Below are 15,818 nucleotides of genomic sequence, written 5' to 3' on the forward strand. Positions count from 1 at the left end.
CGGCCATTTTAAATTCATCTCCGTGCAGCATCCCTCTGATGCATTATGGGAAATATAAACAGCCACTGCAGACACAATTCCCTGGCTTGAGGGGCCCATTGAAAGACTTTCAGCTTCTGTCTGAAGATGCCAGTATTGATAGTAGTCCTAAAAAGGCATTTTTAAAAAGTTGATAAATACACCAGCTTTTTCGATACCTCCCTCTATCTTCCCTTCCCCTTCCGCTTCCCCTTCCTCCTTCCCTCCCTTTTGATCGAAGAAAAATGACAAATCGTACAAGAACCAAGAAAACGCTAAGTACTGTTTGTCACTTTTAGGCACTCAGTTGAATTTTTTGCATTTGAATTGTTAACAGCTTTAGTATTTACTGCATTTTAGAACTATCAACCCTCCCTTCCCCCCAAGGAAACGGTGATCAAGATAGCAACAGTTCAAGTATATTAGTATAGCAAGGGCAACAGTTAGATAAAACAATCTCTGTAATGCAAAATCAATTGGATTATTTTATAATACCATAGCAAACACTCATTGTCAAGGCACATATTCAATATATAACAATATTTCTACAGTAGCTGCTTATGTCCCATAGCCATACAACATTAATAATGCAATCCATCATACAGTAAGATCTATTTGTACAATGTGCTGAAGAAGAATCCAGGCATGCCAAAAGTGAATTATGCAGCTAGTTATAACAGTTATACTTGTCTTCGCTCTTGCGATACCTTCAGGACATGAATCCACATTGGGCTCTGTTCCAGCTTTGATGAACTATGTGGATATCACAACGGCAGCAAACAATGTCACCTGTAAAAAGCAGGATGAAATCGTGGGACAGAATTGCCACTGCTCTCCAGTTTTTTACTTTTATGCGTAATTACGGTTTTTGCTTCCTTGGCAGAAAATGCCAAACACAGACTGCAATCAACAATTGATCCAGGATGCCACTGGAAATGATCTGGTATCGGCTAGCTGAAGCATGCAATTCCAGTGTTTCTCCTTCTAATCTTTCTTGACTACTTATTTCTTGCCAAAGGCTATGCAAGATGTTCATTCTTACCTTTAAAACCTCAGACTGTTGCAATTAAGAACAATCTCAAAGATTGTTTTCTCCCTTACACTTTCTCTGTACTTCAGATTAAGAGCAGAGATCTGCTCAGTCATGTTGCTGGCTACAATTTTCTAATACAGCGGGGCCTTTTTGGCTGTGACACCCTTGTTATGCTTTTTGCCAGGTTAAAATGTATTTCTTTTAAGATATTTTGGCGAAATACCTTAAATGGATGCATTTTCTTCTTACTGTTATGACTGGAAGTCAGCTCCCTTTCTTTCCGAACATTTTGATTATGTTGAAATATTATGTTTGATAATAGTCATGCTGGCTGGAAATGGAAGGAACAAAATAATAGACAAGACTGGGTCAATAGGTAGAGGAATATTCTCTCACTGAAATTTCCTAGAGATGAATTACTCTCAGAAAGAACAAATGAATGTTGAACTATTCTCAGCATATCTATCGTGCCTTGAGGGCCTTCCCAAACTCATTTGAGATCCCACAGGGAGCAAAATGTTGGACTAGATATATTTTTGGTCTTATCCTGCTGGACTCTTCTTGCATTCTTTTGCACGCACAGCCACTTACAATGGAGCTATTGGCCAGTGTGGACAATTATAGTGTTAACATAGTTGGATATCTAATTCATGCAAAATAATGCATTATAGTCCCAATTCTGTGCAATAGGTCAAACCAAAAGTCTATACAGTTTTTCCTAGTAACCGCTCTGGCAGAGGTCTAAATTTTAACATAAGGGTAATCTGAGAACAATTGACTTGAACCTTTCCCCTTAGTCAACAATGAAACATGGTTTGTAGTAAGTAACATGTGGCCAGAGTTCATACACTGACCCTGATCTTCCGTCAGACTGGTGATTTTCTAAAAGTGGGGGGAAGCAGTGGGAGGAGGTATGTCTTCCTTGCTTGGTGCCATCAAATAAATGTGTCTCGTAGCACAGTATTTAGGTGGCTACACTTAGCTTCAGGAATTACTCTGAATAAAATATTTCTCTAGTTCTCTAACTGAACTTAAACTACTCAGCAGGAGAGACAGGTGCAATTACTTTCCACTTCTACCTCCCTACCCATTCTCTCTCAGACACTTTCTTTTTACCCTTTGGGAAAGCATCTGAAATTGCCACTAATGTGCTTCCTGGAGCAAAGAGAGCAGAGTCTGACGGACCTTACATGTACCCTGTAGTAACTGAGATTCTTGAATGACTGGATTAGAAGACTGACTGCTGTGATTTGAAACAGACCTCATTTGAGCAGCTGGCCTAAAACTCACACTAAGCAGGGCAGAGTGAAAGAGCCCAAAAAACAGATTATTGCTGCCCTTATGATTGATAGCAAAGATATCATGAGAAATCTCATAATGGGCCCAAACTGCATCTGTTGCCTATGGGTCCATTGGAAGAGCCTTCAGGCACAGGATCAGGTATGTTCAGAGACAAAACTCATACGCCAGCTGCAAAGATGAAGACAGTTGTTGCAGATCACAGAGCAATGAAATTAAAGGGAAGAATTTCATTAGGTGACAGATTTCATTAGGTGACACATATCATAGAAATCTAGCTGTTATGAACATAACTCCTCATGCTAGACTGTTAATCCACACTCCAAGGGACAGCCACACCTAATTCCAGACTGTCAATACACTTCCCCATTGGAGGGCACACTAGGTCACTTGCTAGAGGGAGTGAAGAGGATGACCTTGACAGAGAGAGAGATCCATTAACAAAGCAACAAAAAGCAAAGCATGACTTGAGTCCAAATCAAGAAGAAGGTATGCATAAATGTCTCAGAGACAAACCCCCCAAAGTCACATGAGTACAAGAAAGGGAGAAGGTAAAGCATAATTAGATATGCAAGATTCTGTTACAATAGTCCATCTTAATAAAAATAGCTTCCCTGGAGTTTGTTTCTTGGCCTGGTCTACATGGTGGGGCTGACACTTAGCCCAGCCCCTTGCTCTGCTGAAGAAAGAAGACTTTTGGCTGTTTTAAAACTAGGGATAAAGTTAGGGCAGGACTCTGGAAAATCTGGGGAAAGAGGCTGGGTAAGAAATAACAACTTCTAACTCCCAAAAAACTCTGAAGAAGGCTTGGAAGCCCCAAGAAGTTGGAGCAATCCAGGAACTTCGATGCAGAGGTCCATTTTGCTTTAGGAAGTCTTCTATTTCAGGAGAAATAGGCAAAAATCTTGCCAGGAACTTGTATTACGTTACTGATTTATTTTTCTATGTTGTGCAAGCCTAATGTTCTTATTTCTGTGCACAAATTATGACATTGTTTGGGAAAACTTAGCCTTTATCCATACATCAGGATGTAGATGAAGGTATGAAATTTTCACTAGATTTTAAAAAACAATCCATAATATTAATTTGAAATATCTAACCAATCTCTTTTTTTATGGAGGTTTTGGGGCAAAAAACAAATCATTTGCAGAAGATCATTACCATCTTGTCTTCTCAGAGCATTGTGTTTTCTTTTCGAATATTCCTTTAAAGCCTCTGTTTTTCTGAGATCAGAACAGCTTTTGCAATTTATCTCCTTCAACTTGGAAAATCTCCATTTTAATATTTAAAGTTTATCCCTTCATTTTAAATAAAGTTTGATTTTGTTTATCTCTTATGAGATTGAATTATCTCTCAATAGGAAAGGGGAAAAAAGGCTGATTCCTCTACCTTCAGGCCTTGTGGTTAGAAGATGGCATTATCAAGAGACGTTATTTCACTTTTTTAACCTTTTATCACCAAAATGGCTATACATTTTGTAAGATCCCTATTCCTTTCACACAGCAGGATTGGGGGAGGACATCAGGTGAGGTCTCTTATTGTAGATAATGGTAGCAGCAAGTGAATTAAGGTATTTAAAAAATCCTTTTTGGAATACCTGTGAATGATTCAGGCTTTTTTGTCTATTTATGGTTGACTGCTTTGGAAATCAAGACACTATGGACACAATTATGTCTGTATGTTAATGTTTGCTCTTTTTGGCCAATAGCTGAGCACAGAAAACTTTTAAGCAATCAGTGTTAACTTACTCTGATTTCAAGCTGAACCCCTTGGATTTAGTGGGGTCCTTCTCCCTGTTTGCAAAAATAAAAATAAATTGCATTTCTCCCTCCTATTTTCCATGTAGCTATGCTTGTGTATTTGTGAATATTTGTCCTCTGTTTTGCCTAAATAAATAAATCCATAAGGGTTTTGAAGGGAAGCAGTGCAATGGGGAAATCAGTTGGTAAATAGTACAGATTATTGCGCTGAAAATAGTAAAAAACTTCACAAATGCCCCAGCAGCAAGGCCCTATTGACTTTGAAATCTGTGTGACTTTAAATGTTGACATACCAGCAATACTGCATTGGGGCATCTTTTCCTAATCATGGCAGCACATTACTATGAACAAAGCCTAGAGGTTTCGAGGCTGGGCAAGGCAAGGCAAGAAACCCCGCCAGTGCGATATACTAGACTGCACCTTGACATTCCTGTTTCTAAAGCAACATTCAAAAGATATTTATCCATTCGGGGAAACAATGGCAGTGGCGCAAGGTTAGATCTTCTTCTAACAATATGTGATGATGGGGTTGTGTGTGTGTCCATATTATTCCAATGCAAGGATTTCACTGCCCTCCAGAAGCCCCCCAGTGTTAGCCATTACATCACATCACCTTTAAAACGGCGGTAGAATTCCTTGCCATGCCAGACAAGTGGCACAAGGTATCCTGACTCTCTGGCACACACCAGCTTCACCCCTCTCTGCCCACATGGCCAAAAAAGGTTTGCTCGCAGCCCATTTTGCAGAGACCAGCTGGAAAGGAGCCTTCCTTTCCTGGGGGCCTACGGCTTAATAAACCTTCTCCATTGTTACAAAGGGCAGCTTTAATGCATGGCAAAACCTGTGGTGCTTAGCGCTGAGGACAGCAGGAGATGATGCATTTGCTTAAGCAGGCAGGAAATGCTCTCCCACTGAAACACACACTTTCACACAGTTAATCTGTAGATAGAAAACTAAGTGATCCATCCACAAAGGAAATTAAAACAAGCAGCAGAGCCAGCCTCCTGAATATTTAACAGCCAGGAACATGCTGTGAAGGGCACAGGGGCCGTCCAGCCACGCAGAGTGCATGGTTACCATTTAAACCTGGTCTGCATTCAGAGGAGACTTTGGCAAGGGCTTAGAAGAGAACGCGAGGGGAGCTGAGCGGAGGATGGGAGGGGCTGTGCAGTTTTGCAGACAAAGGATGGGTTTACCTTTTGCGCCAAGGCATGACTTCGTTAACCAATCATTTGCTGGGTTTACATGTTGTGCTATGTGATAAAATGTGGCTTACAAACCACAATAGCTGCTTCAAATAATGTACTAAGCCAGCCTTCCCCAATCTGGTTGCCTTCAAGATTTGTGAATTTTAACTCCCAGAGTTCTTGAACAAGCAAGACCATTGGACATTCTGGGAATTGAAGTCTATACAGTATATCTGGCAGTAGCCGGGTTAGGGAAGAATCCACATACTGGCTCAGTGCAGTGTGAACTCAGTCTGTAAAATATTTGTCAAAGGACATCAGTCACACATAACTAGTAAACATTGCTTGTATTCAAATTTGGGGCAATAGGTGAATCTCTGTGTGTGTGTAAAAGAGAGAGAGAAAGGGAGACAGCTGATGTTTTAGAATCTGAACAAAGCTTTTCTGACTGCAGTTTAGATTGCTGGAGAGTCTAGAAAAGGTGGCAGCCATGGTCAAGAGACCCCTTGCAAAATACATCTTGTGTACCCTTTTCTGGATCAGGAGGCACTGCTTGTGGTCACTCATGCCTCAGTCACCTCCAGATTGGACTATTGCAATGTGATCTGCATGGAACTGTCCTTGAAGAGCATTTGGAAGCTGCAGCTGGCATGGGCAGTGATGGGCTCATCGCAGTATGCTGGGATAACACCATTGCTCCATGAGCTGCACTGGCTTCCAGTTGGCTCCTGGGTGCAGTTCAAGGTGGTGGTTGTCTCCTTTGAAAGTCCTACATGGCATGGGGTCAATTACTTGCAGGACCACCTATCTTCAATGGTATCTGCCTGTCCCATTAGATCTGGTGGTGTGTGGGGGGGCATACTCCAGGTCCCCTCAGTGAAACACGGTCACCAGGTGGGGCCTCAGAAGTGTGCCTTCTTAGTCATGGCACCTGCCTTGTGGAACAACCTGTCACCAGAGATATGGATGACCCCAACCCTGTGGGCCTTCAGGGAAGCAGTAAAGACTGGGCTTTTCCCCCATGTACTGGGGCCAGGATGTTGATGGTTGATTTATGGGTGCAAGTTTTATTGGAGCTTCAATTATGGGTGGGTTTTTTTGGTTTTTTGTTTTTTGTTTTAAATGGTTTTTGCTTTAATTGTATTGTGTTTTTATTCTTGTTCACTGCCTAGGATTCCTTCTGGTAGATGGGTGGCCATGTAAGTTTGAGAAAGGGAGGGAGGGAGGGAGGGACTGGAGCTGTATTTGTGCAGAGTTATATATAAAACCCTATCTTCTGCCTACACTCATCCTCAAAACAATCAATTACAGAGATATTACTGTTTGCATTTAATCAGATAATCATAAATGTGCATCAAATGCATTATATTTAGTCTAATGTATGATCCAGTTGAAGACCTGAAATACTAGGTCAGAGATAGATCATCATGGAGAAAACGTATGTGGTCGCTGAGTCAATACTAACCTGATGGCATGTATAAACAATAATCAATTAATGATTCAGTCATTGCACTAAATCATGGTTTGGTTTAACTGTGGTTTGCTAATAAGCCACAGTGACCAAGGTCACTCAAAACCATGATTTACAAACTGCAAAACCTAGATTCATGTAACACACCAAGCAAAGTACCTTCTGGCTTAGCATGATGTGTCTACTTGTCCACAGTCCATTAATACAGCCTAGCTGCTCCAAATTCAGGGAACTGATGAAAGCACTTTTCCAAAGGGCAGACCGTCACATTGCATTTAGAAACCTTTATTCGAAAGCAAGAAAGAGCTGCCACAAATCAGACAGCAGACCTTCTTCATCTTAGCACCGTTCAACATGGCACCATCCCTCAGCCCTTTATAAATCTCTAACCCCACCACAATGCAACAGTGCCAACCTATCCTATCCAGGCACTGACTTCAACCACTCAGTCAAGTCATTGTGCTTCTTTGTGCTACTATATAACTTATTTTGTGGCATTCTAGCTGATTCCAATAAAGATAATTACTGTGATTTTGGGATTCTTAGCTGATCAAGCTGGCTATCTCTAGAGGGGAAAGAGTTGCCAGCAAGAGTTGAATGCTAAGGGCAAGGACACTAGTTTAAGGAGGCATTTGTGGGAAACATCTTCTGGATCCTTAAGGAAAGCCAGGGGTTTAGTCTATTTGTGCACAGGACACAGTATTGATAATGTACAGTTTACTACATTGCCATAACCACATTAGCAGTATTGCAGATTCCCTTAACCCTGAGAGTCCTGGAATTACTCAGTAAATGGGTGTTCTGCCAGGAAAATCAGATATTAAGCAAAGAAAAACCAAAAGATCAAGATCAAACAAAAATGATACAAATGTTCCCTAGAGCTACATCCTCCTCTTCTTCCCTTGTTTTGTATGCAGTCATGCAGCTAATGGAGCAAACCAATATTCCCTGGGACTCTGACCCAGGGCCATAGGATTATTGACTTCCCTCTTCATGGCTGGAGTCAAAGCATCAACCTTGGAGGAGGAATCTGGCATGTGATCCCATCCTGTGCCTACCTGCCTCCATCCTTAGAAAGGCCCAAGGAGGAGAGGGGGCAGCACAATAGGAGCTGAGGATGTAGAATATATTAAATTACCCAATTTTCAACTATGTTTCTGTCCTTGGGAGGAGGGTTAAACTAGCTACTTAGCCTGCAACAAGAAGAAAAGATTGAAAACTGAAGCTAGGAGGGAAAGACACAAACTTCTCTTGCTATTCTTTTCAGCCTGTTTCACTATAGCCAGTTAAGACTTGGGAGAAGTTGGAGCCAATATTGGTGTACTCTGATTTCCAGATAAAATTACTTTGTCCATCATTTAAAGTATGCATCCTATTCAAGCAGTTCTAACTTTAAAAAACAATAAAACAATAAAAAACAGGGTAATGGTGTGTTATTGTTTACTACATGATACACCATTTTAAAAAATTGTCAAAGTACTTGAAGTAGTTTACTGTTTAAAATGATGAAGTACAAAGATGCTGTAAGAGTATTACTAAAAAAATACTGCCTAGAAAGTAGATTTTTGTGAAGCAAAGAAGGAAGCAAGGAGTTTTGGCAGCAAGGAGTTTCTGGCACATCAACTTTAATGAGAGACATGGAAGACATATTGCCAAAGCGTACTATGGTTGTCAAAAAGGGAAAGAAAGAAATGTCACATCAGCCTTGGGTGAACAAACATAAAGCTACAGTGAGCATCCAATTGACTTGGCCTTGTCAAGAAGCGCAGCTGAAGAATGGATGGCTTCAAATCAGAGATTTCCTGATCCATTTCAATGAGTAATTAATTTCAGAAGGTGGGGTAATATTGAAAGATGCACTCACTGATGGAGGCACACTTTGTTCCTCTAGAAGGATTTGAAGATAAATGTGACATACAGGCTACATGGAACAAACTCCTCTCCCTGTTCCAACATGGCGGTTTCTTCCAAAGAACTAGGACATGAATGGAAGCTATTGATCCTATTCCAGAAAGCTGCTATTCTATGCAATGGTAAAATGATTTGAGGGAAATCTCTATTTTTTGCTACAGGATTTGTCTTGGACTTGCTTCAGTATTAGAGATCTGCAAATGGTATAATTAGGTTTGCATCCCAATTCAATGAGCTGGAAAACAGATCAGTTCTGAGTGCTTTCTGTCACTCCCATGTAACAAAGGACTTATGATTTGTCATTGCTGCTTACTGGCTATTATTACTGGAAATAAACCAGTATTTAATATTCTTTGTTATTATCTTGAATGAAATATATGGGTATAATGGTATCTTGGGAAGGACTGAAGACAACTAATTTTTAAACAAATTAATACAAAGTTTTGGTCCAGGGCACCTACATTTTGATTTCAAAGCGAAAAAAAAAACCTGTTTGCTTTTCAAACATTCTTTGGAAGAATTGCATTAACTCCATAGACCGTTAACCCTTTCCAGGAGATCAGTCCTTCCAAATTTCAGATTAATAGATTCAAGGATTTTGTCCAAGACTACCATTTACTCTTTGCTATTTCAAGTGCAGGTGTTGTAGGATTAGGAGGAATGAAAAACACTTCATTGGGTTCTGCCTCATTTATTTAAAATACTTATATACCACCTGTCAGGTGGACTATCTTCTGCAGACAAAGTACAGGTAGTCCCCAGTTTAAGAAGGAGTTCTGTTCCCAAGGTCTGTCTTTAAGTCAAATTTGTATGTAAGCCAAAACAGTATTATTGTATAATACTGTGTAAGTAGTATTGTGTAGTTAACTTGAACCATTGTGCATTTAACTCGAATCACTGTGTATTTAATTCAAATTTTGCTACAATAGGCTCTGTTCTTAACTATGGTTTGTCTGTAAACCAGGTGTTCTTAACCTGGGGACTACCTGTAATGTTCCCTTTGCAGGTCATCATCTGTTGGAAATCAGCTATACTAAAATTGTGAACAGAGGCAGTAGACAGAGACCTGTTATATAGGCAACATTCTTCTTTTTCTTACTTTAGTCTCCAAGATTGTAAGGGAATGTATCAGAAAACCAGAGAGCAAGACTGCATAACATGTATTGTTTTGCTGTTAGTTTTTCCAACAGAAAAGGGTTGTTCATGAACCAGCTTGGCACAGGTATTTACAGTCCCCCGGATGAGGGCCTGCAAGGATTCTTGTTTCCCTGCTCAGCTGCTGTCACTACCAACCCCTCTTCTAACAGTCAGCTGGTCTCAAGCGTTGGCCTCAACCCCTCATACTGTTTCCTGTGGAGCTGCCTCTTCACCTCAGGCAAGGACTGCAATTCCTCTGCATCTCTCAAAAATGAACTCCGCATTCTTCTTCATAATAAAGTTAGTTTGCCTAGTTCTCTGTCCAGTGCCTCCACCTAGGTAATTCTTCATTAATTTCCTTGTAGTTATCTGCTCTACACACAGTCTTTCGCCTACTTTCCTTATCTTTTTTCCCCTCATGTTATCACTTAGTAACATATAACCTGTGCCTTACAATCTGCCTTACTGTTCTTTTTCAGTTAGCATGGATAAGAGCTCAGTTAGCCTTTGCCGACTCTTCTCATTCTCTTTTGCTCCTGTTGATCATTTCTGGTAATCTTTTCTAAGGCTGCCAATGTCCCAGTCTTTAACTGGATTGCCCAATAATAGGTGGTCAACATCACTAATATGAGATTACTACTTCAGTACTTTATCACAACATCACAACATCATCTATTACAACATCAGTACTTCTATGAGATTAATCCCTATGAGATCCACCCCCCCCCATAAATATGAACTGCTTAAAGCGCCATGTAAGAAAACATTCACAGCAAGCTGAATTGACCCTGAGTGGTGACAGGGAGAAGACTTAATCAAATTGTGAATATTCTCTGTAAACCAAATTGTGAATATTCACTGACCATATCTCAGAGATAGTATGGCTAGTATGCTGACTTAGTAGGAAGGGATAAATAATAATAATGAGGTCACATGGATGGGTTTATCTCAAACATTCCAGTGTCATGCTGTAATTTCCACTGTGTTGGCCTTTTTCCTTTGTCTTGTCTTTGCAATATAGTAGGCCAAAGATATATAAGCTCTGGTTAGGCTTTTGCTCATGGCTGCTCAGCGAAGCGCCAAAGCTTTGCTGGGGGCCCAGTATATACTGTATGCATGCTAATAAAATTATGAAGTATCTTCAAAGGGATTTTTTTTGCTTTAGGTGAGCCAGATTTTGGCCACAACAGCATGTACATGCATACAACATGTACTTATTTGATTTGATTTTTCTAGAGATGGGTTGGAGAGAAGAATTCTCAGCAGTAGAATTTAGAACCTCCCCAGGCAGTGAGATAGCCTGGAATGCTCAGATGAAGATTATTCTGGAATGGAAGTCTGCCAGTAATTCTTTTGGGGTGGGACTTTTTGAATGTCCATTTGTAGAAAAGGTAAGCCCTCTTTGTATATCACTACCAGTTTTAAAAGAGGAAACAGGAGGGGGAATACAAAATATTATACCCCTTTTATGTCTATTCTGATAAACTATATAGTAGAACTGTTATTGATTGTACTAACAAACAGCTCCAGATGTTGCTGAATTACAGCTCCCAGCAATCTCAACCAATTCAGCCAGTGGTAAGGGAAGCTAGGAACTGCACTTCAGCAGCATCTGAATGGCCAGATGTTCCCTAGATAAGAATTTGAAATGTACAGTATCTGCAAATAGTAAATGTACGGTTGCAAAAGTCTGAAACCAGGCATGTTTTACAGCTGGATCTACACACATTCCTGCTTTGATCACTGCAGCAACTTCAAGCTAAAGATTTTAACCTAGCCCAGGTTTTCCTACCTGTTCCCTCTAGATAATTTGCACTAAAATTGCCACAGCCCCTGAATATTAACCGTGCTAGTGGGGCATATGGAAATTTGATCATCGGGTTGGGGGAAGCTGCTGGGCTAATCTCTAATACATTGTAGAAATAGCTAAGGGTTTGTAAATCACTTTACAAGCACAGGGATCCACACAGGGATTAGATCAGACAAAGAAATAATCTGGTGCCATTTTGTCAAAGGGCTTTTTTGCACTGCAGCCTTAGGCAGAGGGCAGCAGCCAGGGATTGGAGGGAGGGGGTGTTCTCATGTACTGAGTCACATATGGCTGCCAACTGGTGTGGCAGGGGTCCTTACAAGGAGTTGAAGTGAGGCAGCAAAGCAGACAGCACGGCTTGAGCCAGTGCAAGGTGGAAAACTACTTTTGATGTGGAGCCAGAAAACACTGGTGAAGGTTGTGAATATATGCATTCCTACCTCTCCAGAAATGGTGGGTGGCTTGTGCTCATGCTGGGGTAAGTTGGAAGTGTGGATCTGAGTATTAATTTGAGTGACTCACCGATCCAACTACATGCAGCCAGCCATGATAGGATCATCTTGTTTGTCTGTTGAAGCAAAAATAAAAGAATTTTGTTTCGCTTATGGAATAATCAGGAAAAAAAAGTACTGAGTCACATATGGCTGCCCACCTAGTCACTTGTCACAGCTCTGATAACAGTAAATGGTTAGTCTGTAAAATTGCTGTGTCCTTTGTTTGTTTCCTCCTACAAACCAATAAACTGAAATCAATATATATAGAAATCCTTCCATGGGTAGCACCAAGATGTTCTCATTCATTTCACTGGGATTTCCACAAGAGAACTGCACTGTGCGCTTGTACTCATGTGTGCAAATAGCACCTAGACATTCTTTGTGGTTACCAAGTGATTAACACCCCCATCTTTCTCTTCACCCTTTGCAGTCATATGATGCTTCCATCCACGGTCTGCAGTAGCATTGTTAGCAGTTGTGTTTCCAGCATCACTTCTTGAGACACTATCCAGACCTCTCAATTTTCTCTTTTAACCTTGAGCTAAAAGGGAAATGAGGGGGCAACAGCCTGGCTTGACTGACAGCTAATTAAAAAGCACATTTACCTCTACTCTTCTGGTTTCAAGACACCCACATCCAGCACTGAAAGCTCTGCTACACACTGTGGCTGGTTTCCACAGCACAGACTCACAGAGACAATTTGCAGCAAGCACATTGGAAGTGGACAAAGTGGTCAAGCTGGTGGTCACAGTTCCTCCAGTGATGGGGATGAAGTTCAACCTGGGGGAGTTTAGAAGAGCAATTCCACATAGGAAGGCCTTTTCCTATTGGTTTCTACTGGGATTCATCCACTTGATCACTTCAGATTTTCAATCAGTTCTCTTCCCCTCCCTTCCACCCTCCCTGATCCTGATTTCCTTTCAAATTTATGTGGTTATGTGACAGTAACCACAGTGGTAGCATCAGCATCAGGTCACTCTGGCCATTCTTTTGCCCCAGAAGCCCTGGGCTACATGGCAGCATCCCTCACAGGGCACCAGCAAGAGGAAAGACAAGAGAGCACTGATGGCTATTGCTGTAACGTTTGCCCCAGAGAAGGCAACAGGGCAAATTTGGAAAGCAGATGGCCCAATGTCTGCATTTTTGATACTCTTTCTTATAAAATGCCAAGATGCTTTGGGGATGGGAGGATGTATCCACTTCCATTTTGTTCTCTATTTCACTTTTGTGACTTTCAAAAAATGTGTGTTTCTTTCAATAACACTTTGTTTGGTGTGCTTTCTGTAATAAAAAATGTTTGTCCAAATAATTTCCCTAATATAATAGGAGTTTGTTTGCATTTTATACCTACTATACACTTCACTAAGTGTATATTTCTCAGTGCTCCCTTATCACAATATTTTAAAAAGTGTGGATCCAGCAGACCTGGGAAGGCTGCATGTCCTATAACAGGTCAAGCAACCTATGACTTAGATTGTTTGCATCTCCAGCCTTAATTTATGGCCCCCAGAGCCAGTCAAGATGGGGCCACCAAAATGTAGTGGCAAATCATCAAATTAGAGCAGCATGTTTTCACACTGTTTCATGTTTGATATCATCCTCGCCAACGCACACTTATAGGACTGTAAAGCTTCAAATATTGAGAGATACTATAAATAATATAATATTATATTACTATTTCCTGCTGTTCCAGTGATACCAGGACATCACTGCCATGCTGCCTGTGACTCATGGAAGCTGAAAAAAAAAATGGGGCAAAAGATGAATCTCTTGATTGCATAAAGCCTTCTTCTACAAGTTTGGGAGAACAATTTTATTTGGGAGACATTTGTACAATTCTATAAAAATTCAGTAAGAACAGTTTTCTCATTAATCCCTATTGCAGCCTGTCGATGAAAAAGAAACTGATGACACACAAAAGGAGTTTCCCCTCCTATAACTATGACTCAATGCAACTCTGTGAGAATTGGCATAGTGAATACGGTGCAACCTTACTCAGGTAGGGAGAATAGCTTGGTGCTTTTCATCCAATGAATCTAAAATGATTTTTTAAATTAACTGTCAACCAAGTGAAACAAGCAGGGAAAAATGATATAAAAGTGATTTATGATTTATGATATAATTAAATATATTGAGAGACAATACAAAAAATGGGAGATTAAATAGTACAGTTAATAAAATTCAGAGTTGACTAAAGGGAGGAAGAGAAGCCACAGCAAGTTAGAAGGATGTCTTAAGTTTTCCACCTTTCCTTTTGCTGCTTTTTACACATACATTTTTAATTATTATAAAAATAGCTATAAAGCAGATAGACAGGTGGAGGAAATATAAAATAAAGATGTTACAGGTTGCTAACATGTTCATAATTATGCAAAGCAAAAAGAAGTAAAAAGGCATCAGTTTCAACTTTATGCCATCAACAAAGAAATACACTATCTGCCTACTTTCATTTGCGGAAGAATACTCCTCTTTATGCCTGGCTCCAAATATCAAGTGAGAACGTAATTTCCAACTAGTCTAGAATTCAAATGGGGATGACTTGTATATAAACAGAAGTTCAAATGAAAAGAAGAAAAGAGAATGAAGGAATTAGGAATTGCGACTATTGCATCAACAAAGAGCACTGTTAGTTCTGGTCCACAGAAATCCATGCCAACAAACATAGAGTATGGAAAACCTGAAAGTTTATCCATTTTTCCATGGATGCTGTATTAATCTGAAAAATAAAGAAACCCTACAAATTCAGTTATTACATTCCTCCATCACAAGGTCACTTTAGAGAAAATAATAGAGGGGCCATCTGGGATAAATCCAGAAAAGTAGAGCAAATGCAAATGATCTAATGTCTAGAGTAATTCTAATACAAGCAGAAGAGATACTTCCATTGATCCAAGATATACTATTTGCTAAGAAGGATCTTGCCCCCTGCAGTTTAATCTGATACATGTATTAGCATTCTGAAAGTGAATTCACTCCACATCTGTTTGCATTTTTTTCATTTTCATTTTACTCTGCTAGCTTTGTGCTCCCCGCCCCCATGAATACATGTGAAACCTAAGCTCTCTCCCCTCTTCCCAAACTACCTTGTTATTATATTTTTCCCCATGGGCATCTTAGCTTAACAGAGTCTTGGAATTCAGAACTACACTTTGAGATACCCTAACAATAAACAGTCAAAGTTTCCACATTAAACGATCAGTTCTTCCTTTCCCTCTCTTCTCTTCACACTTGTTTGAGCAAATTCCCAATAACCCAGATGTTCCTCTTGGGAGGAAGCATGTCGTGATGTTCCATGTGGGCCTGTAAATCCAACATAGCTCACATCTTTACCTGATTTGAAAACCACAACCTCAAGTGAGGGGAGGCTTCCCCAGAGTTCTTCAGTAGAAGCCACAGATCTTTCATCTTTGGCCTCATAATCTGGAGGGTGGATTAGCAGCAGAGTTCTCAAGCAGATGCTAAGAAAGCATAGGCTTTTTTAAAAAAGAAAAGTAAGAGATGGCCCCTTTTGAAACATTTAAGACTACCCTGAACCCCCTGTAGCTGTAGCTTCCAAAAAGCACTTCAAAAGTGAATAGCCTCAAGGCACCACATTTGCTGGCAAGAGATCTAACAGTGTGAACTATGAAGTAGGGGGAATGTCATGTTCCTGCTGTTGAGAGTGTCACAGTGCATTCCAATCTTGTCAGTGATCAGGG

General features: G+C 40.3%; 1 long non-coding RNA gene across 1 annotated transcript; it reads right to left on the bottom strand.

Annotated features, from left to right (window-relative positions):
* Positions 1-755: 755 nt before the first annotated feature.
* On the bottom strand, positions 756-15,588 carry LOC148216620 (uncharacterized). The gene is made up of 4 exons (XR_015795046.1): positions 15,451-15,588; positions 13,796-13,857; positions 12,149-12,194; positions 756-807 (listed from the first exon to the last, which is right to left on the bottom strand). It is a non-coding gene; the product is annotated as an uncharacterized LOC148216620 (long non-coding RNA).
* Positions 15,589-15,818: the final 230 nt, after the last annotated feature.

Source organism: Python bivittatus, unplaced genomic scaffold, assembly GCF_059951505.1.
Source record: "Python bivittatus isolate LINGU-HERP-01145 unplaced genomic scaffold, Pbiv_v1 ctg000080_np1212, whole genome shotgun sequence".
NCBI lineage: Eukaryota > Metazoa > Chordata > Lepidosauria > Squamata > Pythonidae > Python > Python bivittatus.